Genomic DNA, 21525 nt, shown 5'->3' with positions numbered 1-21525 from the left:
CTCTTCTCTGGTGAGGGTGAGACGAGACAGTCATTTTTCTGGCATTGATCCTTGGGTTTTTCATTTGCCAGTTGCGTTGCCGGGAGAGGCTGGAGTGAAGTGTGAGTAGGGTGAATCTGGAAGGCCTTCCCCTGACACTGCCCGGGGAGCCAAGCCAGTGAGGGCCTGGATGCAGGGGGCTGTGTGGCCAAGTTGGGGGCAGCTGGGTGCCGGGTTTGTTAGTTTTGCAGGTCACCGGAGCCCCAGGGAGACTGCGGGTCCATGTCCGGCACGATGTGGATGGAGCAAAGCTACAGGATTGAGGGCAGCACATCGAGAGCACTTGGTATTCTAGGAACGGGCCTCCCAAGCCCAGCCTGGCCACCCCCCGGCTCTCCCTCCCTGCTCCCCCCTCCTCCCTGCCAGCCTCTGACCCTTCCGTGCTCCATGCTCCCCTTGGCCTCTCTCTTCTGATCTCTGACCTCTGACCTTCCTCACTGCCATTGGCTGCAGTTTGATTGTCCTTCTGGCAGATGCCTCCTCTCTGGTCGCGGGAGCCCCACCCCAACCCCATCCCCAGAGATCTGCTCTCAGGACCCAGCTGCCACCTGCACCTCCTGAGCAAGCCTTGCAGCTGCCGTCCCCCCAGTCCTGTCTCCTGCAAAACGCACTTCGGAATCCAGCCGGAGCACGTTTGGTCTCTGCTACTTTGCAGCAGCGAGCCCCGGGCAGGTCGGATCCTCTGAGCCTAGACTTTGCGGACGGGGCGGTGAACGGCAGCCACCTTGCGGAGCTGGAATGAGGTCAAATGAAATCATGGTCACAGAGGAAAATATAGAGCTTTTGAGGTCAGAGGGATGGAGACTGGGAAGAGATGGGAAGGAGAAAAATCAAAAGAGCCAGCAAGACAGAGAGAGGAGGCCTGAGCACCACCCGGGACAAAATGACTGATGGAGATCAACACTGTCGTGTTGGCCCAAGAACTTTGTGACCAGGGAGTCGCAGAGCTGTTTGCAGCGCTGCTCAACTTCTCTGCGAAACCCCAATGGCTTTGAAAACCTGAAGGAGGGGGAGGAAGGGTGGCTTTGTTTTATTTGATGGAGATTCAGAAGGGACCTGCCTGGTCCGGGACGACATGCACGGGACGTAGGTGGGTCTTCAGTCCAGAAGTGAAGTCAGACCCACTGAAACAGGATTCCAGAGCCAGACGGAGCCACGAGGGCGTGGCTGTGGCCTCCCTGGGGTATAAAAGGCACAGGCCACTTCCTCTAGATTTCAAGACTCCATCTGACATCTGCTTCTTTGTCTGCTCTGCTTGACCCCTGGTGATCCCTGAGGGCTCCCAGATGCTGACTCAGTCCCCCTTCCTCCCTAAAATTCAGTACAAATGGTCCCAGGCACAGACCCGAACGCCCTTCTGGGGAGAGCGTACATGCCGGGGTAGGCTGGGGTAGGGTTGGGGGGAGGCTGACTGCAAAGGACCAGCTGCCTGGGATTCATGACCCCGGGCCCCCTCCCTGCCCCAGGTTGAGAGCCATGTGTAAGTCAGTTAAATAGACAACACAGGCCTGGAACGGAAAGCCTGTTACTGCACCTGCTAACAGACAATGACAGTACCAACCGCATGGCCACTTCCAAATTAGATGCTGATAAGTCATTAGCTAAACTTGTCAAATCAGTCGAGGGGTGCTGGGCTCTGGCCAGCAGGGAGACGCCCCACGGACCTGGTGTGACCCACTGTGGTCTGAGGAGGGTCAGTGGAGAAGCCGGGGAGACCCCGCTCCTCCCCCAGTACCCACACCAGGATGTGCCGTCCCACGAGGCTCACGAGGCCTCGTCCACCTTGTCCTCCCTCCTCGGCTTTTCTCCCAGCTCCGAAACTCCGGAGCCCACTGCTCAAAATCCCACCACATCCCCCCCGCCTCGGCTTACCCTGTGCAGGTTAGCTAACCTCTTTATGCCTCAGTTTTCTCATCTGTAACATGGGGACAGTAGCACCACCTGCTGCATGGACCTGAGGGGAAGATGAAATGAATTCATTTATGGAAAGTGCTTGGAATCATACCTGGAAGAGAGCTCTGGACAGGTGAGGTGTTATGATTCATCCCCACCGACCTCTCTGAGACCACCCCTGCCACTAATAAGGCCAGGCTGCTGCCCGCGGGCAGGGAGGAAACGTTCTGTCTTCGCTCCTGGTGCCTCCTCTGAGTTGCTGTGGCGGCAGTCTGGAACCTTGGCTTTCCCTTCCTGTACTGGTGGCATCATGACCACAAGCAAGAAGTGGGCATAAAAGAGCTTCGTGTTCTTTAGGGGGAAAAAGAAGAACCAAAGTCAGCTCTCCACTATCCACCCTCCAGGAAGGAATCAAAGCAGCAGAAAATGCAGGAAGGAGCAGAGGGTAGCTCAGCACTGCCTTCCAGCCTCTGTGCAGGTGAAGGACACTTCATTCCACCCTCCACATGGACATATTTTTTCTACCTTTCACAGACTTTGGAGAACTTCCCTCCGAATCCATCAGGGTTCTGGTTGCAAGCAACAGAAACCTAGACTCAGGGAATGTTCTGGAAGGGTATTGGGGTGCACAGCATCACTGAGAGGATGAAGAGATACCTAGGAAGTAAGGAGCAAGGGGGTCCTGGAAGCTGGGCAGCAGGATCTGGTTGGTTGTGACACTTTTGTCACTATGGTCACTGGCCATGGCTCCTCCCCAAGAGGCCACACCAAACAAATTCTAACTGTCCCTGTGTCTTTTACTACATACTCCAAAGTCAAAGCAGAGTGTATGATTGGCCAAGCCAGGTCACCTGACTGGGCCCTGGCTGTCAAGATTGGCTAAGTCAGGTCACCTCCCTGGGCTCTGGATGTTGGGTTTGGCCAAGCCAGGTCATCTGACTGACCTTGGCTATCAGGGAGAAGCAGGGAGGCGGGGGGCGGGCAGGGGGGCGTCCCTTTTTGGGGCTGAGGAATGGATAGAACAGAGCTGTATCTTGCAACACTGCCCGCAGTGGCAGGCTACCCCAGATATATAAAGTGGGCAGCTCATCGAAGCTTTTCCCCTTACCCCCTCCCCTGCTGACCTGCTGGTCTGGCCAAGGTCAGTGCCCTATTAGCAACGTCCCAAGTCCTTCACTTTAAGGCAGACAAATTGGAAACCTCCCTGGGGTGGGAGAATGGCAGGATGGGCTCTATTACAGAGCAATATTCTGAAGAAGAGAGCCATTTGGACGGGAAGATGGAGCCGGTGAATTTGTCTTGTCTCCTTGTACCGGGAGAATGATTTTGTTCATGAATGCTCTCGGTGATCCTGAGCGCCAAAGCAGGCTGCAAATGGCTACTAGTGAGTCCCTTTGACCTTCCCTCTGCCCACCAACACGGCCACCGTCCTAACCAGACCCTGCGCCTTTCTTCCCTGCTTTATCAACTTGATGTATTTCATGTAGAGAATCCTAGGGAAAGTGACAGTGAGAGCCAGGGCCAAAGTCTCTGAACGTGGTGGGGACCTCAGCGTCCCCAGACCTTACCCAGCCCTTTGAAACAACTTTCCATCTGTCACTCGACCCCACTCTGGGGGCCCCTTCCCTGCATCCTAGGCAGTGTCCTCGTGCACTCAGCATTGCGCCTTCCTGGTGTGGCCTCGGGCCTCTGAACTCTCTCCCATAACGGAAACCTGAGCCTCCCCACCACAGCCCAAACCCATCACAGCCTCTCCTGTCCCCACTGACTGATGAGAATAACTGTGCCTGCCCGTCCTCCACAGACCCTCTCCGTGTGGATCTGTAGACAATGGATTTCAAATTGATTTAAAGCCTGTGTCATGCTGGCTTAAAGAAAAATCCCCACAGAAATTAACTGGTTTAACATTTGGGGGATGCTAGGCAGAACTCAGGCTATGCAATTACAGAGGATGTGCCTTTTCCCCGGGAGGAGGGTGGAACGCAGAGGCGCCTAGGAAGTGCGGACATCCTCCCCTGAGAAGGCAGAGCCACTGCTCCCGTGTGAATTGCCCAAGGACGCCAGGGCATCCCTGGCACTGACCTCCAAATCTACGTCTTCCAAGACACAGTAAAGCTGGCTCAGCTGAGGATTTGCTGTTTTGCTCATTCACGCCTTCATCCATCAAGCCAGACGAGTGCACGGCGTGTGCTTTAGTCTAGACCCTCGTCATCTGTTGCCGGAGTTGTTTTACCAGCTGCCTGAATGATCTTCCTGTGTCCGGTCTCTTTCTCACCCCATCCCCGCCCGCCCCCCCCTGGACCCCAGGATGTGGCCGTAGTTGCAGATGGGATTTTTAAAGAGGTGATCAAGGTAAAAATAAGGTCAATAGGGTGGATCCTAATCCAATAGGATTGATGTCCTACAAGAAGAGATTAGGACACAGATAGGCACAGGGGGAGACCATGTGAGGGCCTGGGGAGAAGATGGCTGTCTAAGCACCAAGGAGAGAGGCCTCAGGAGAAGCCCGCGTGCACACACCTTGATCTCCGACAGCATCCAGGACTGGGAGATCGGTCTCTTATTCAAGCTGCCCTGTCTCTTCTATTTGTTACGGCGGTGCTAAACAGACTCACATGCATGGTTAACTCAGGGCTCAGACTGGACAGAGCCCACTCTCCATCCCCCTGCACGTGTACAGGAACCCCAGGAACTGAGGAAGGGGTCCCTGAGGGGAGGCACAAGATACAAGATGCTAGGCATTAACATGGCTGCATTCATGTTAAACGTGCCTGAAATCCAATCACACGAGATTGTTTTGTCCTGTATGTACATCGGCACCTTCGGTCTCAACTGCAGATCTTTGGCTTCACCAGCTCCACTGACAGCATTAGCTTTACCTGCTGTGGACCGACCGACTCCTATAGGATTTCCAGACCCACAAAGCATTGAAGCTTCACAGGACCCAGCGTCTGTGCGCTGCCGTCCAGGTGACCCTCACAACAGTGCCGCGCAGCTGCCCATCAGAACCCGTTTCCCTTTTCCCTGTTCACAGCTACCCTGCACCTCCCCCCCGCCGCACTGGCACAGGGCAATCTCGGGGAAGCAAAACAAGTCACCCTCCCGAAGAAAGTCCTGGACTGTCCCCACGGTGCCTACAGGATACAGATCCTTGCTCCCAGTAAGGCTGAAAAAGCCCTTCTCCTGGCACAGCTGAGGTCCCCAGAGCATCTTCCATACATACTCTCCAGCTCTTGGATATGGTGATTGAGCCACACTGATGTCTCCTGCTACCAAACCGGCTGTTCCCTCTGCCTGGAGCACCTCTCTCTCTCTCCGGAGCTTCTGGCCCATTTACTTCCCCCCCAAAACCCTGTGGGCATCGCCACGTCCTTCGGGCCTCCTTTGGAAGGGATCACACTCGCTCCTCCGTGTGATTTCCATACCTTCCTATACATTCGGTCCATGCATGTTTGCATTAACTTGCATCTAAGTGCCACGTGGTAAGCCCTTGACAGGAGAGGGCTGATATTGGCAAGGCCCCACCCAGCACAGTGCCTGGCTCGTGGCTGATGACCAGATATAGTGTTGAGCCACAGGCAGCAAACTATGGATGGAGATGCATAGACACTGCCCTGCCCCTAAGGGGCTCCCCTTCTCCTGGGGGAGGAGCCTTCTACTCACTGTCTCCCCAATTTACCAAGTGGCCCTGGGGGGTGTCAGTTTTGTTGGTTGCTCACCAACATTGATTTCTTCAGTACTTGTTTTGGTGGGGACTTTATTACTCACCACTTTGTTAATCCAGTGGTGCAGCATCACCTGGGAACTTGTTAGAAATGCAAATTCTTAAGACTTCTCCCAGACCCATTGAATGAAAGACTTGGGGTGGTGCCCCCAGGCTATGTTTAACAAGTCCTCCAGGGAATGCCAATGCGCACTCGAGCACACAGCCCCCCCTAGAGGAATTACTGTACCAATTTGCAGGGGAGGGAGCTGAGGCTCAGCCATGTAGAGGGACCCTCCAGGATCCCACAAGGAGGTCATATCTTGATTGGAGCATGTGGCAGGCTGAAAAAAAAGCCCCCCAAAATAGCCACGCCAAATTTGGACCTGCCAATGTGATCTTATTTGGGAAAAAAAAAGCCTTTGAAGATGTGATTAGGTTGAAGATTTTGAGGCAGGGTTAGCTTGGATTACCTGGGGGTGTATCCTACATGCCATTGCAACTGTCCTTGTAAGAAAAAGGCAGAAGGAGCTTTGACAGCCACAGAGAAGAGGAGGCAGCGATCGGAGTGATGCGGCCACAAGCCAAGGAATGTTAGGAGCCACCAGAGGCTGGATGAGGCCAGGAGGGAATCTTCCCTAGAGCTTCCCAAGGGAGCACGGCCCTGTCAACGTCTTTCCCCCAGAACAAAAAGAGAGTCAAATTCCCGTTGTTTTTAGCCACCAAGTTTCTGGTACTTTATTGCAGCAGCCCTGGGAAACTAACGCAGACAGTCATAGAGGCTGGGGCTGCTCTTGGGGATTCGCTCAGACTCCAATGAGAGAGTAAGATGCTTGGTAATTATCACAGGGGGTTAGCTTTTCTCTCGGGCATCTTTTGAACCCGGAGTGGGGGGTCTACCTATTCCTACTGGAGAATAATTTCCCTGAGGGCTGGAAGTAGGTCCTGCTTGTCTTTTTATCCCCAGACTTTTATTAAATGGTTGATTAAATGAACATTGGCATCTTGGGGCTCAATCCACAGGAGCTGGCTGGGACTTCAGAGACAATTCCTTTTCAAGGTTAAGGTTCTTGTGCAGGAAGAATATTTCTACGAAAGTTTTCTGAGGCCAGAGAAGGTAGTGAATCATTCCCCCGAGAGAGTTTTTATACATGTTCATTTCTGCAGTAACCCAATGAATGGAGCCGCTGAAGCAGGCTTCGCACACTTTAATGTGCCTGTGGAGCCCCCGAGGGTCTTGTTAAAAGGCAGACTCTGATTCACCAGGCCTGGGCTGGGCCTGAGAGCCTGCATTCCTAACAAGCTCCCTGGGGATGCCTGGCGTGCTGGTCCATGCACCAGGCTTGGAATCACAAGCCGTGAACTGTTGCTTCTGGAAGAGACTCTAAAATCACCTGCTCTGACACCCCCATGACACAGAGAAGGAAATGGAGGCCAAGGAGGGGCAGAGGCTCGTCCAAGGTCACAGACCTAGGAATCAGTATTGATGCCAACCTAAGTGGTGGGCCCTGGGTTGTCAAGGTGAGAAAGAGGATGGGCGGGGGGGCCTTCCCTTTGGGGTAAGAGCACGCCCCACCCCCGAGACCCTCACCCCGCTGGCTCTGCTCCTGGTCCAAACCCCCACGTTTGTTTTTTGTGGTTTTTTTTGCGGTACGCGGGCCTCTCACTGCTGTGGCCTCTCCCATTGCGGAGCACAGGCTCCGGACGCGCAGGCTCAGCGGCCATGGCTCACGGGCCCAGCCTATCCGCGGCATGTGGGATCTTCCCGGACCGGGGCACGAACCCGCGTCCCCTGCGTCAGCAGGCGGACTCTCAACCACTGCGCCACCAGGGCAGCCCCCAACTTTTGTTTTTAAAACAAATATCAGCTGCCAGGCTGATCGATAGCCCGCTCATCTGTGAGGTTTGAGCCTCTCTCCACAGACGTAATCAGGGCTCTGGAGACGTCCTGGCAGCGGCCACGTGGGGAGGGAGCACAGTAATACATTTAATCAAGAAACAGATGGGGAGCTGATAGCGTGTGTAGAAAAATCAGGTTTCTGTGATAACGTTCTCTTCCCTCACTCAGCCTCTGCAGCCCGCAGCTTCTCCAGCAAGAACTCCCGGCACCAACTCCAGCCCTGCCCTTTCACAAGATGTTTTTCCCGGGAACCTCAGGGCCCCTGGAGATGCGCGTGCTGCGAGTGGGGTGGAGGCTGCTGCCTGTCGGGCCCATCCCTCCCCTCAGGCTCCCCTGTTCCCCGGCCTCCTCCATGACTCCCCCACTGCCCCAGCTCCCCTCTCCAACCAGAGCCAGCAGAGGCCGGCAAGCCGACGAGCAGACGGCGGAGCGCGGAGTCCTCAGCTCGGAAGCCTTCAGAGATGCTGTCAGGCCCGGACTCCCGGGAGCTTGCAGAGAGGAGATGGAGCTCATCTGTCCATTTAACCCCTCGCCCGTGGCCAAGTTCACGGACCCTCGGCCCCCCAGCTCATTTCCTTGGGAGGGATCTGGGTCCAATGAGGAGATGTCTCAAGACTCTACAGCAAGTGGTTCTCAAGTGAGGTGACAGCCCCCAGGGGACATTTGGCAGAGTCTGGAGACAGTTCTGGTTGTCATGACTCAGGGAGGATGCTCCTGGCACCTAGTGGTGGAGGCCGGGGATGCTGCTAAACATCCTGCAACGGCCGGGGCAGCCTCCCCCACGCAGGATGATCCCACCCGTAATGCCGATAGAGCCCAGCTTGAGAAATCCTGCTGTTGACGGAGAGCCAGGTGTCCAGGCTGACCCTCTCCAGGTGGATTCATCTGGCTTTTCCCATCTGCACCCAGTCCTCAAATTAGCACGTTCACTATCTGCCGAGGTCCTCCCGTACCACGCATGTGCACACGGGCACACACATGTACCAAATGATGTGGCGCTGGGTGAGTCCGGACAGGGCTGGGGATTGACTCGGGCAGGATGTTCGCCTCGAGGCGGGGTGGGGTGGGGCGTGGTCTCATGTACTTACCGTGATGATGCCGCTCAGCTCAGGCTGCCCCAGCAGTTGTGTGATTTAAACAGTTGGTAGGTAGTAAAGAAATAAATGCATGAGATAAATTTCCACTATTTCTTGAAGGCCTGATCTCTTACTTAGTCCCTGGAAATCCACCTTATAAGCAGGGATGTGGTGGGCGGGAGCTGGTCACGGTCACCCTCCACCCCGCCCAGCGCCCATGCCCGCAGGCTTTCCTCTGGACCAGACATCTTTCTGTGACCGGCCGGTGGCCAACAGGCCTGGGGGGTGAGGCTGGTCTGTGCCATGTCCTTGAGATCCAACCCTCCCTGACACCGAAGCTATAGGGAGAGCAGAGCCTTTGGGGTCACAGCTCAGAGCTTGGCGTGACCTCCTGTGGCGGTAGCCTTGAGACCGCACGTCTTCCCGCTTGCACTAATCTTCCTAATAAGCTTTGACATGGATATAATGTATTATTGGTAATAACTGAAACCCTCTTATGTATTGAGAGTTTATTACATCCCAGCCTCTGAGCTCCATGTGCTGCGTCACTGAATCCTCCCGGCCATCCTGTGATGCTATGTGATCCCCATTTGACTAATGAAACCTCAGCCCAAAGAGGTTACGTAACTCGCTCAAGCTCACAGAGCCAGTAAGTAAGCAGCATACTCAGGACTTGAACCCTTGACTGACTCCAAAAAGCATCCTCCTAGCAGCCCTGCTCCCCACTGCCCCTCGCCCCTCAAGGTGGCCATGACACCCAGCGTTACCTAGAAGCTTGTTAAATAGGCAGAGTCCTAGCCCACCGCCAGGTACTGACTTGAAATCTGCACACGCACCTTAAAGACCCCAGGGGACTCAGCGGTGTGTTCTGGTGACGATTGTGCAGGACAGTGACCGACCACACTGCGTTATCGGCCTCATCCCTGCCTTCTCTCTGGATATTCAAGAAGGCTGGTTTCCCACTTGAGAAATTCCCCTCCAGGGATCCCGCACCCTTCACCTGACCCCTGAGCATGCAGCTGTTTTGTCTGCTTTCTAGGCCCAGGGAGCCCAACCTCCTGTCTTCGAGAGCGAGCTTTCCCCAGATCCCCACTTTCTGAGAATTCTCCCAACTGCTTCCTGCATCTTTTTTTTCTTTCCTTGTAACCATCTTCCCCTCGCATTGGCAACCCTTTCATCTTCTGTTTGATCTGGGACTTGGGACTTCTCCTGGGCCTCTGAGGTGCTGTTTCTATTGCCAATTAGAATATAAAAGTTCAGCCATTTATCAAAGGTACACATAAAGCAATACACGGGCTGCACTGCAGAGAGGCGTGGGCCAGCAAACCCAGACGCGGCCGCTTCCAACACCGCCACTACACATGTCAGGAGGCCAGCAGTCGTGAACAGACGTTTCCCTGTAACCCCACGGGCAGGTGGTATTATTTCCATCTCACATCTCAGCTGCACATAGGTAAGTGGCTCCCTCAAGCTCTATGAGTCAGTGTATAGTTACAGCTAGAAAGAGGCAACGGCTGAATTAAACCTCCCTTGCCTACTTTGGCCTGCTTCCTTTTTCACTCCAAGTGGCAAGGATCAGCTGAGAACTCAAGCCCTCTGTGGGGTGCCGTAAGTTTCAATGTATCCAGAAAGTTCTGCGAACAGGTTATTCTAATGAAAGGCTGCATATACTTGAGATTTATTTATCCATTTCAACCGTAGATCTGCACAACTCTGAGACAATGAAACAGATCATATATAGGGAGGTGACCCCGTCTGATGGAAACTGCTAGAACTCGGGTGGGGTGAGCTGCCACCTGCCTGTTAGTGATGGCAGGCAGAGATCTTCACGTCTTTTTTAAAGATTTCCTACTGCAAAGGGAGTAGATTTATTCTAAATTGTTAGAAGATTATATGAGGATCAGTAAGTCGACTTAGCAAGGAGACATTTGGATTTATAATTATAGCAGTTAATAATAGTAAGAGCTGGCACTCTTGAGCATTTATAGTGTTTCAGGCACATGGATTCTTCTCCTACCATTAAGTTTCCACCTTGTTCTAAAGATGAGAACCCACCAGGCCCTCCCAACAGGAGTGTGTTGGGAAAACGATTTTCACTTCTCCCTAAAGATCTGATTGGAAGGCACCTGACATCAGCTGGGCCGTGTCCCTCACCAAGAGCCTGATGAGAAGGGCAGGTCCTGGCTTGCTTTCCTGTCCCTGCCTGGTCACCACGCCTGGGGCCGGGCCAGGGCCTGGCTTCCCTCGACCAGCTGGAGGCCACCACTCTCTACCTCCTGGTGCCAGCTCTCTCTCCATCCACGATGGAGATGGGGTCTGCCAGGCAGGCAGCAACACTGCTTGACCAGCCAAGGTCTCCCCCAGGCAGGACCTAAGATCTGGACTTTGAGTAGGCAGCCCTAACCTTGGCCCTGGGAGCATTCTCCGGGCCAGCTTTCTCAGGAGCCATGGGCTCCAGAGCAGGGGTCTGCAAGTATTCCCTGCCAAGGTCCAGAGAATAAAATTTTCAGCTTTGTGCCCCAAACAGTCTCGGTGGCAATGACTCACCTCAGTCATTGGAGCACGAAAGCAGCCACAGACAATGAGAAAATGCGTGGGTATGTTCCACTAAAATGTTATTTACAAAAAAAGACAGCAGCAGGGGCTTCCCTGGTGGCGCAGTGGTTGAGAGTCCACCTGCCGACGCAGGGGACGCGGGTTCGTGCCCCGGTCCGGGAAGATCCCACGTGCCGCGGAGCGGCTGGGCCCGAGAGCCATGGCCGCTGAGCCTGCGCGTCCGGAGCCTGTGCTCCGCAACGGGAGAGGCCACAACAGTGAGAGGCCCGCGTACCGCAAAAAAAAAAGGCAATTCAGTCGACCCTTGAACAACACGGGTTTGAATTAGGTGGGTCCCCACCGATACACAGATAATTTTTTCAATAACTATAGTATCTGTATTTTCATTTTAAAGATCTTTCAATTTGGTGAAGTTTGTGTTCGATTAGAGCTCACAATACGTGAAAGCAAAAGAACTAACGTCTGAGTCCTGATTCTACCCAAACCCTTTCAGCTTTTCCTGCCCTTGGGTGGGTCATTTATCAATTCCTTTGTTTTCGAGGCAGAAACAGCAGGGCGTGGATTTTTGATGGCATGGGGGTTGGCACCCTAACCCCTGCGTTGTTCAAGGGTCAACTCCATACCCTTAGAATATTGCCAGGCAAAAAACAATCAGGCGAGAAATGCAGCCTGCTGGTATTATCACAGATTAATTCTCCGGTCAGTACCATGGCCAAGGGGGACAGAACAAGAGGGAAGTCCTGTCTCTGGGGCCAGGTGCCTGTCCCTTGTTCCCGTCCACTCCCCTCGTGCCTCTGACACTGCTGGTCCCTCCAGCCCAACACCAGCTAGAGGCCCAGGGAGGAGTAGCCAATCTGTTGAGAGAAATTTCCGCTCAACTTTCCCTTCTTTTCAAGGACCTCCTTCCAAGGCCGGATTTCAGGACACATCCACTGGCTGTTGCTGTGGGGACACAAAGGTGCCCCACCACGGAAGGCTTGGAGCAGGACGTGCAGGCAGCCTCAGCCTCAGTGGCAGAGAGCTGATGCCTTGAGGCCACCACCTTCTGGGGCAGCCCTCCATCCAGTGACCAACCAGATGGGGTCTAAAGGCCTGGCCATGTGGGCCCATATTCTACCTCTGCTCCATTCTGTTTCCTCCCCTCCCTACACAGGGTTGATCCCTAATCAACATCATGTACCTTGCCCCTCCATGTTTCCATCCCAGGAGCCCCTCCTCGGCAGCCCACACCCATCTTTCTGTCTGCACCCCGAACCCCCCGGCTCAGCTCACATCTTACCTGACAGCATCTCTTTTCCCTTCTCCTTTTCAAACCCCTTCATTTCCCGCTGCTGGCTGTCCGAGGAATTGTTTACCACCATAAACCACAATACAATTCCATAAATATGTTATTTATCCTTCCTATTATTATTCCCCATTATTTATTTCTGTAACTCTATTATTAAATCGGTAAATTGTTCGGTGATACACTGGCAATGAAAGACACTATATAAAGGTGAGTTTATTGTTATTATTACTCTCTGATTAAAACGAGGAAGAGGGCTTCCCTGATGGCACAGTGGTTGAGAATCCGCCTGCCAATGCAGGAGACACGGGTTCCAGCCCTGGTCCGGGAAGATCCCACATGCCGCGGAGCAACTAAGCCAGTGCACCACAACTACTGAACCTGTGCTCTAGAGCCCGCGAGCCACAATTACTGAGCCCGTGTGCTGCAACTACTGAAACCCACGCACCTAGAGCCCGCGTTCCGCAACAAGAGGAACCACCACAAAGAGAAGCCCGCGCACCGCAACGAAGAGTAGCCCCCACTCGCCGCAACTAGAGAAAGCCCGCGCGCAGCACCGAAGACCCAACGCAGCCAAAAATAAATAAATGAAATAAGTAAATTTATTTTTTTTAATAAATAAATAAATAAAATGAGGAAGAAAAATGAACTGTATTAAATCAAACCGGATTCCCTTTTGCCTGCAGGGGCCCCTGCTTTTAGGTGAAGGATGGCCCCCGGGCCTGGGCTGAGTGAAGGCTCTGTCTTTCACGTTGGCAGCTGTCCTGGCTGGTTCCGTCACAGCAGCTGTCGGTGACACTTGGGAGAACCACAGATTTGCAGGAGGCTCCGTCACCGGGTGGAGTTTGTTCTGGGCAAAGTGAAAGCGATTCCGTTTGCAATCTTACTTTTCGCCATCAGTCACTCTGCCAGTGACGTGAAGAGGTAACAGAAGGTGCCCAGGAATCCTGCATTTTATTTCCACTTGGCAACGTTTCTCTTGCTGGGGAAACATAAATTCAGCCGATTTTGCAAAATTAGGCTCTCTCCTTGTAGCTGTCTGTACGTACATGACGCAGGGACAGAGGGATGGTTCTGCCCTGCAGCTGGAGATGGTCTCACTGAGGAAGCCTCATCCAGGGAGAGATGTGGGGAAGGAACTGGGGGCCCCATGGAGAGGTACCTGGTCCGTGCACAGGGGTGACAAGTTAGGGAGCTAGGATGGGGAGGCTTTTGGCATCACCTGGCCACATCCACCCTTTAGTGCAGTGGTTCTCAAAGTGTGGTCCCTGGACCAGTGATATCAGTACCACTCAGGTACTTGTTGGAAATGCAAATTCTCAGGCCCTGCCCCAGACCAACTGAACCAGAAACTCTAGGGGTAGAGTCCAGGGATCTGTTTGAACAGGTCGTCCAGGTGATTCCAGTGCACCCCAGAGTGGGAGAATCACTGCTTGAGTACGTTGGATTCAAAATGCCATCCAGTAGCAGCATCTAACCGGGAGCTTGTTAAGAATGCAGCCTCGTAAGTTGCCCCCAGGACCTACTGGTTCAGAATCAGCATTTCCGCAAGCTTCCCAGGTGCTTCTTTCACCCATTAGAGCTGAAGAAGCATTGCCTTTGTGCTTTCGCCTCACTCTCTTCGGGGCTGGTGGGCAGAAGACAGGAGCGAGCTTGTGAGAGTGGAGGCAAGGGACCAGAGCTGCGGGGTGATGGGGAAACTTGTGGGACATTTAGGGACGAAGGACCTGGGACAGTTGGTTTTGGGCATCTGGGGGGTCAATTAGCTAGGCACGAATCATCCAATCTGACTTGAACTTTCCCCATGTCGGAGTTAAAGGCAAAAATCATCTCAACGGGCTGAACCTGGGATGCCTGACTCCTTAGGAACCAAAGTGACATCTTGTCACGGTTGTCAAATCCTTATGACAGCGCCGCCAAGAGAAAGCACAGCAGAGCATACAATTTGATTATTTTGTGATAGCCTTCGGGTAATTTTATATACTCTGGGATGTCACAAAATCCCCGCCGACTCGTCACCAGCTTGGGATCTGTTGCTATGGAAACCACTGGAAGGAGAGTTGAGACTGGGATTTTGGACCCCGTCCCCTACTCAGACCCATAGTGTGACCCGAGGCAAAGTCACCCCACTTGTCTGTAGCTGACCCCCACTTCTTACAACAGGAAGTGGTCTGTGAATTGTGGGTGAGTCGGTGTGGTCACAGGGGGAAGGAGGGTCCAGGGCTGCTTATCCTGCCATCTTGCTGACATCACTTGGCTCCCACTTTTTAAATGTCTGCTCTGTCCAGGTGCAGGAATTCTCACTTCATCTTGTCATGTCTGTCCGGGGAAGTAGGTGTCATCAGCCCCATTTTACAGATGTGAAAAGGAAGGGACAGAGAGATTGGGATCTTGCATAAGGGCACACAGCTCCTGAGTAGCTGAGCCAGGGTTTGAATCCAGCCTGAGAGTTTTCAAAACCCACTGTGGTCCATAAAGAGTGGATCACAGGGAACTCTGATCAATATTCTGTAACAAGCTAAATGGGAACAGAGCTTGAATAAGAACAGATATATGTATGTGTATAACTAAATCACTTTGCTGTACACCTGGAACTAACATAACATTGTTAATTAACTATACTCAAATAGAAAATAAAAATTAAAAATAATAATAGACAAACAAAAAAGAGTGGATCAGATGACTGCCATTCTCTCCTGCCTCAGTTTGCCCAGGTATGAAATGGGAGAAGCATGTCCACTTTAGTTCTCCTTCCAAAGTTTGCTGTGAAAACGAGAATTCATCGTTTTTAAGGGCTTCCAGCCACAGCGAAGGCAGGGGTCCCTCCCCACCTCCCCTCTGCCCAGTCTAATGTTTGGCTGAAGCTAACCTGTGAGAGCGGCCAGTGGCATTTCTGATTGGTCAGTCCTCGGGCCTCCCTGGCTGTCAACCCCTTGGAATATCATCTCCGCCTCTGATGCAAGAGCGGGTTGGGTAGACGTTGAGGACATGACTCAAAGTTTGCTTGGCAATGTTCTGCCTTCGAGAGAGAACTATTAGTGGTGGTGACACAGAGAGGATGAAGGTGCGGTAATGAACGGAGGCTCTAAATTACCTCGGGGATGACACCGCTTGATTAACCTAAGTACTCATGGTGGCACCTCAGCTGGCCGTTGTTCATTTATTCATCTTAGAAGAACTGATGTTTGCACCTACACAATTCTTCATAAACTCCAGACACTTCCCAGCTCGGGCTGGCCTGGACATGGCCGCCTAGGGACTCGACCTTTCCTCACCTTCAAATGACTATCCCACCCCGACAACACCACTCCCCTCTGCACGGAGCTGCCCCACCTGTGACGTGTCACCCTCCCCCCTCCACAGTCACACGCCCTCCTCATGGGCCGAGTGCCCCGGAAGCCACAGGGCTGGGCTCAGGGAGGACATTGCCAAGGTAGCTCACAGGACTGGGGTCCCCCACCTTCAGTACCTTGCACCCCTCGAGGAGTTTCTTGGAATGAGGTCACGTGGACCCTCACTCTTGCTGAAAGGTGGGTTAAAACGGGGCCAGGAAAGGGCAGTTCTGAGCCAACTGCTTCCAGAAGCCTGATCAGAATCCAGATGGGCATTTCTGGAGACTCATGACTCGCCTGCGAGTGACGGCCATTGCCTCTCCTGGATCCTGAGTAATGAAAACAGCAGTTACCTCCACTGAGGACACCTTGGGCCAGACACAGTGTTGCTTTCAGAGGCCCCCTAACCCTGAAGGTGCAAACTCGGCCTCTCCCGTCTCTGCTGGAGCCACAGGATAGAATTGCTGGAAGGGGGGGCTTCCCTGGTGGTGCAGTGGTTAAGAATCCGCCTGCCAAGTGCAGGGGACACAGGTTCGAGCCCTGGTCCGGGAAGATCCCACATGCCGCGGAACAACTAAGCCTGTGCGCCACAACTACTGAGCCCACGTGCCACAACTACTGAAGCCTGCGTGCCTAGAGCCCGTGCTCTGCAACAAGAGAAGCCACCGCAATGAGAAGCCCACACACCGCAACGAAGGGTAGCCCCTGCTCACCGCAACTAGAGAAAAACCCATGCACAGCAATGAAGACCCAGCACAGCCAAAAAGAACAAAAAATAAATAAAATAAATAATTGCCGGAAGGTCTCTTTCTGGGTTAAAACTCAGGCCATGAGCTATGCCTGTTGAGGAATTATGTCCTAACCCGGAGAGGTGGCCCTGCCACCTGGGAAAACCAGTACCTGAGGAGTAGATGCATGTATTTATTCATTCGTTCACTCGTTCTTTTATTTTTTCATTCATGTGTTCAACAGCCTTTTGTGTCCTACTATGTGTCAGACAGCCATAGGCATAGAGGATAGAGTTTGGGCCCCAGAAGACTTAACAAGCTAAATGACCTGCCCTGGGCTGCAAGCAAAGCCCAGGGACGGTCAGGATTGCCTGTTAGAAAGACCTGATGGTCCCAAGTGTTTGTTAAATGAATGAAAGAACAAATAAGTTGCAAAAGAAAACCTGCTGGACCCCCAGGGGCCAACAAAATCTGGGAGGGTCTTGCCTGGTAACTAGGTCCCCCAAGGTTTGTGCCTTAAATGACCAGTACCGCGGTGCATCTCTTTGCACTCCTGCCCTTCTTGAAATGGGACTTGAATTTCCAGGTGTTTAGTTTTCTCACCACCTGAGAGCCGGGTACCTTCCCATCGACCAACCACTGGGGAGCCCGGCATGATCCGTCACCTGCCCTGCTCAGCACCTCTTCAGCTCAACTCCAGGTTTACTGATGGGTCATTTCTTTCCTCCCTGGAAACATCTGGATTGTCGGAGTTAGCAGTGAGTTATGAGGCTGGGAGACCCTCAGTTTCTCTTCAGCTGTATTTCGACACAGGTGGCACTGCTAGGATGTCCCCCAGCCCCAACGGGCCACCTCTGCCAGAAGGTACGGGGAGCTGGGGACGGAACCCCAGGGGAGGGCATCCTCTCCCGAGTCCAGCCCAAGGAGCCAATCTTAGCTACGTGCCTGGGAAGCACGGGCGTCTGCACGGCAAAGATGTCAGCCTCGCAGTGGATGCTTCCGGCCTTTGATGGACCCTCTCCTCTGGGAAGTGAGACCTTGCTGATAACCAGGCTTGGGGTAGGAACCGTCTCTCCCACCTGGGCCTCTCTGGGGAAGAAGCATCTGGAAAGGGCAAAGTCCCCACCCCGAGGACCACATCGTCTCCTCCATTTGCCTCCGAGTTTGTAGTCTGTGGTCCACCTCAGGGTCAGGGCTGCCTCCTTCGTCCCCACTGGCTTCTCCACCCAATTCGGACTCCCTTGCTCATGAATGCCAACCTGCAAAAATAGCCCACCGGGTTCCAGCCCCTGCAAGAGGGAGATACATTATGACAGATCGACTTGGTGCAGAGGTAACAAATTGTCCATATTATAGCACTTTACATCTTGATATCCATTCTCCTCAACGGGCTTGTCTGTAAACAGACTGAATTCACACTGGGATGCTAAGAAAATAGCTGTCATATAATAGATGGGGTCTCCTGGAAAATGAACATTTACAAATGGCTGTAGCATTTACTTAAAATGTCATGTCAATTGCTTGCTGTTGTCTTTATGCAATGAGATTGATTTTACCGCCCCACCGAGTCCTCGGCCTTGATGGGTAATTTTTAATGCAGCAGGGAGATGCTTTTTGTGTTTAATCTATAAATAGTCTGCAAAGGCAAGGGCTCTTTAAGGTGCAGCCTTGGAGTGGTCCAAGCCTCTTTTTCCGGGATCCACCTCTTTTTTTCTCCCTCCTCGTCCCTCTGGGAGAAGTTGGACCTGGGCAGGGTCTGAGCTGATCTTATTCACGTATTCAAATGTATGCAGATGTATGCATTTTGGTTAACAAGTTAATTCATTTGCCAGGCCAGGCAGTTAGGGGTTTTCACAGTGTAATACCCACACTTGACTCTCCCTTCCACACCCGATTATGCCCTGGGGTTTTACTTGGATAGAGTTTATAAAGTTGGAGCCTAGGATGGGGTGGGGGAGGGGCAGCTTGCCTCTTGCAGAAAATGGCTTCGAGGCGTCCTCAAGATGACACCCACAGTTCTGCCTAGCCTCCCCGGTGTCCTAGAAGCCACAGACAGCCCACATGGACATTACTTAGGAAGTTCACAGTTTACCTCTCCCCTCACCCCACTCCACCCCGCTACATGGCCACTTTTTCCTCTTTTATCTCCTGAAAAGCTACTTACAATCATCCCTCGGTTGGCAGTCCCAAGATGGGGGAACACAACTTCCTGCTTGTCCCCAGACTCAATGACCATGCCCTGTGTCCCCTGCAGAACACAGCCTCCTCCTTCCCCAGACACCATATGCCCCGTATCCCCTGCTGAGTTTTGCTTCTCTCTCCTTAAGGAAGTGGAAAGGTAAAGCTGGATGGAATAGCCCACTTTGATTCTCCCTCCTGTCTTCTCAAGGAAGATTTTCCATAGCATTTAGGAGCCACAGTATCACCCTTTTCCATCTCTAGAACCCTGGCTGCACCTGTGGGGGAGCCACATTTTCATCCAAGTTGTTCAGAGTTTGCAGGTCTGAATAAGATCCAGGTTGCCTTTAGATGCCAGCTTTTTCTTCATGGGAGGAGTTGGAAGCATCTGACTGCTTATCATCATTAATGATAATGATGTCTTCACCTGGTGTCCCGTTCCGCAGGAGAGCATGCCCGTACATCACGCTGCAGGATCCCAAGAAGCAGACTGGCGTGTGGGCATCATCTCTATTCCTTTGTTCAACAAATATTTATTCAGCACGTACTATGAGCCAGAGGCAGTGTCGGGGGCTGGGAACAGATCAAGAAGCACAACAGACTCGGTCTCTGCTCTTGAAGGCATCTATATTCTGGAGGAGATGGAGAGGCAAGTATTGCAGCCCTGACAGGCCGGGTACCTGCCACACATGAGCTGCATTCCCAGCCTTGACAGCAGTAGCTGGGGAGGGATTCAGGGCAGGCTTCCTGGAGGAAGTGCTATGGAACTGGAGGTCTGAGGGATGAATAGGAGCCGGCCAGCTTAGGACTAAAGAAGGGCAAAAAACAATGTTTTCTGAGGGAGGGGACAGTATTTTTCAAAGAACTGGAGCTCAGAGAGAGCAAGACATTCCCAAGTCACATAACTAGGAAGTGAATATGAGACCAATTTCTTTAACCAACCTGACTCTGGGGTCCCCTGGTGGGAAATTCTACAGATGGGGAAGCAGAAGCCATGGTCAACACAAGTTTCCTGACCTGGGGTCACCCTTCCTCTTAGTAGGATGAACATCAACAAGCCAGCCCTCCCAAGGAAAATGATCACCGCTCAGACAGATTAGACAGCTGTGGGTAGCAATGTTGGTCTGAAAGCATGATTAGAATCTAAATAGAATCTAAATAGTGATTTAGATGAATCATCTGCAAATGACCATCAACAGAGACAAGGAAATAATACAGAAGGCCAATGTGTTCAGAGCATTATTAATTACTCAGATCCAGGACCTAGCACCTTAATGTTCAGTAAATGGCCAAAGGAAGGAGAGACCCCCTTCCTCCATGGAGTCACTGGCCTCTCCCCCGTTCCTTGTACCAAGTACTGAAGCACTCATGGTCGAATTCAGAAACTATGCACACTGTAGAGTCAACAAATTGACTCATACAAGCCTGGAGCCAAGAGACACCCATGAGCTCACTCTGTCCAACCTACTCTTTACACAGATCTGGAGCCAGGGATGGGGTGCTAGTCTGTTTGGGCTGCTATAACAAAATACCACAGACCAGGGTGCTTAACAGCAGACGTTCATTTCTCATGGTTCTGGAGGCTGGGAGTCTAAGATCAAGGTGCCGGCAGACTCAGTAACTAGTGAGACTCCTCTTCCTAGCTCGTAGATGGCTTCCTCTTGCTGTGTCCTCACGTGGCTGAAGAGGGGAGGGAGCTCTCTTGGGTCTCTTTAATAAGGGAACTAACCCCATTCATGAGGGCCCCACCCTCATGACCAAATCACCCCCCCAAAGATCCCACTTCCAAATACCATCACTTTGGGGATTGGCTTTCAACCTGTCAATTAGGGGGAACACAAACATTCAGTCTACAGCAGATGGGCCTAAAATCGTCAGAATTGGTGCTGGAATAAGAACTAGAAGGAAGAGCATTAGAGTCTTTTGCACTGATCAGGCCTTGAAAACGCAAGTGTTCTCTTCCAAGAAAAGCAGCCATGGGCGCGTCCTTGAAAAGTCCACTCCCACACCTCAAGCAGGGTGCTTGTATTCAGTGCTGATTGCATCAGTGGTCTATTACTGGGTAACAAGTCGCTTCAAAACTAGATGGATTAAGACAGTCATCACTTTGTTATCTCTCACAGTTTCTGAGGGTCAGGAACTTGGCTTGGAACACTAGAAGATGGGGGTGGGGGGGCAGCCCAACAGTGTGAGGCTGAAAGCACTGGGAGGCGTCTTCACTCACGGGTCTGGTGGCTGGTGCCGGCTGTTGGCGGGGACCTCAGCTGGGCTGTCAGCCAGCACACCTACATGGGGTCTCTCTGCGTGGACTAATTTGAACTTCCAAACAGCATGGCAGCTGTTCCAAGAGCAAGTGTCTGCAGGAATCAAGGGGCAAGTACATAGCATTTTTATAGTCTAGTTTCAAAAGTCACTTGGTGTCACTTCCACATACTCTCCCCGTCAAGATAGCTAAAAGGTTCTCCCAGGTTCTGGGGGAAGTGGTGGCTGGAGTCAAGGTCAGACTGCAAAAAAACAGCCTGTGGAGTGGGAGCTATTCTTAGGGCCATCTTTAGACCAGGCAGTCTGTGCTGCAACAGCTGCTCCTAAGCAATCTAACCAAGTTCATTTATTTAAAAACCAATATTTGGGCTTCCCTGGTGGCGCAGCGGTTGAGAGTCCGCCCGCCGATGCGGGGGACACGGGTTCGTGCCCTGGTCCGAGAGGATCCCACATGCCGCGGAGCGGCTGGGCCCGTGAGCCATGGCCACCGCGCCTGCGCGTCTGGAGCCTGTGCTCCGCAACGGGAGAGGCCGCAACAGTGAGAGGCCCATGTACCAAAAAAAAAAAAAAAAA

Source organism: Lipotes vexillifer, unplaced genomic scaffold (assembly GCF_000442215.2).
Source record: "Lipotes vexillifer unplaced genomic scaffold, Lipotes_vexillifer_v1.1 scaffold518, whole genome shotgun sequence".
Lineage (NCBI taxonomy): Eukaryota > Metazoa > Chordata > Mammalia > Artiodactyla > Lipotidae > Lipotes > Lipotes vexillifer.
The sequence above is the reverse complement of the archived record's forward strand: the minus strand, read 5'-3'. Positions refer to the sequence as shown.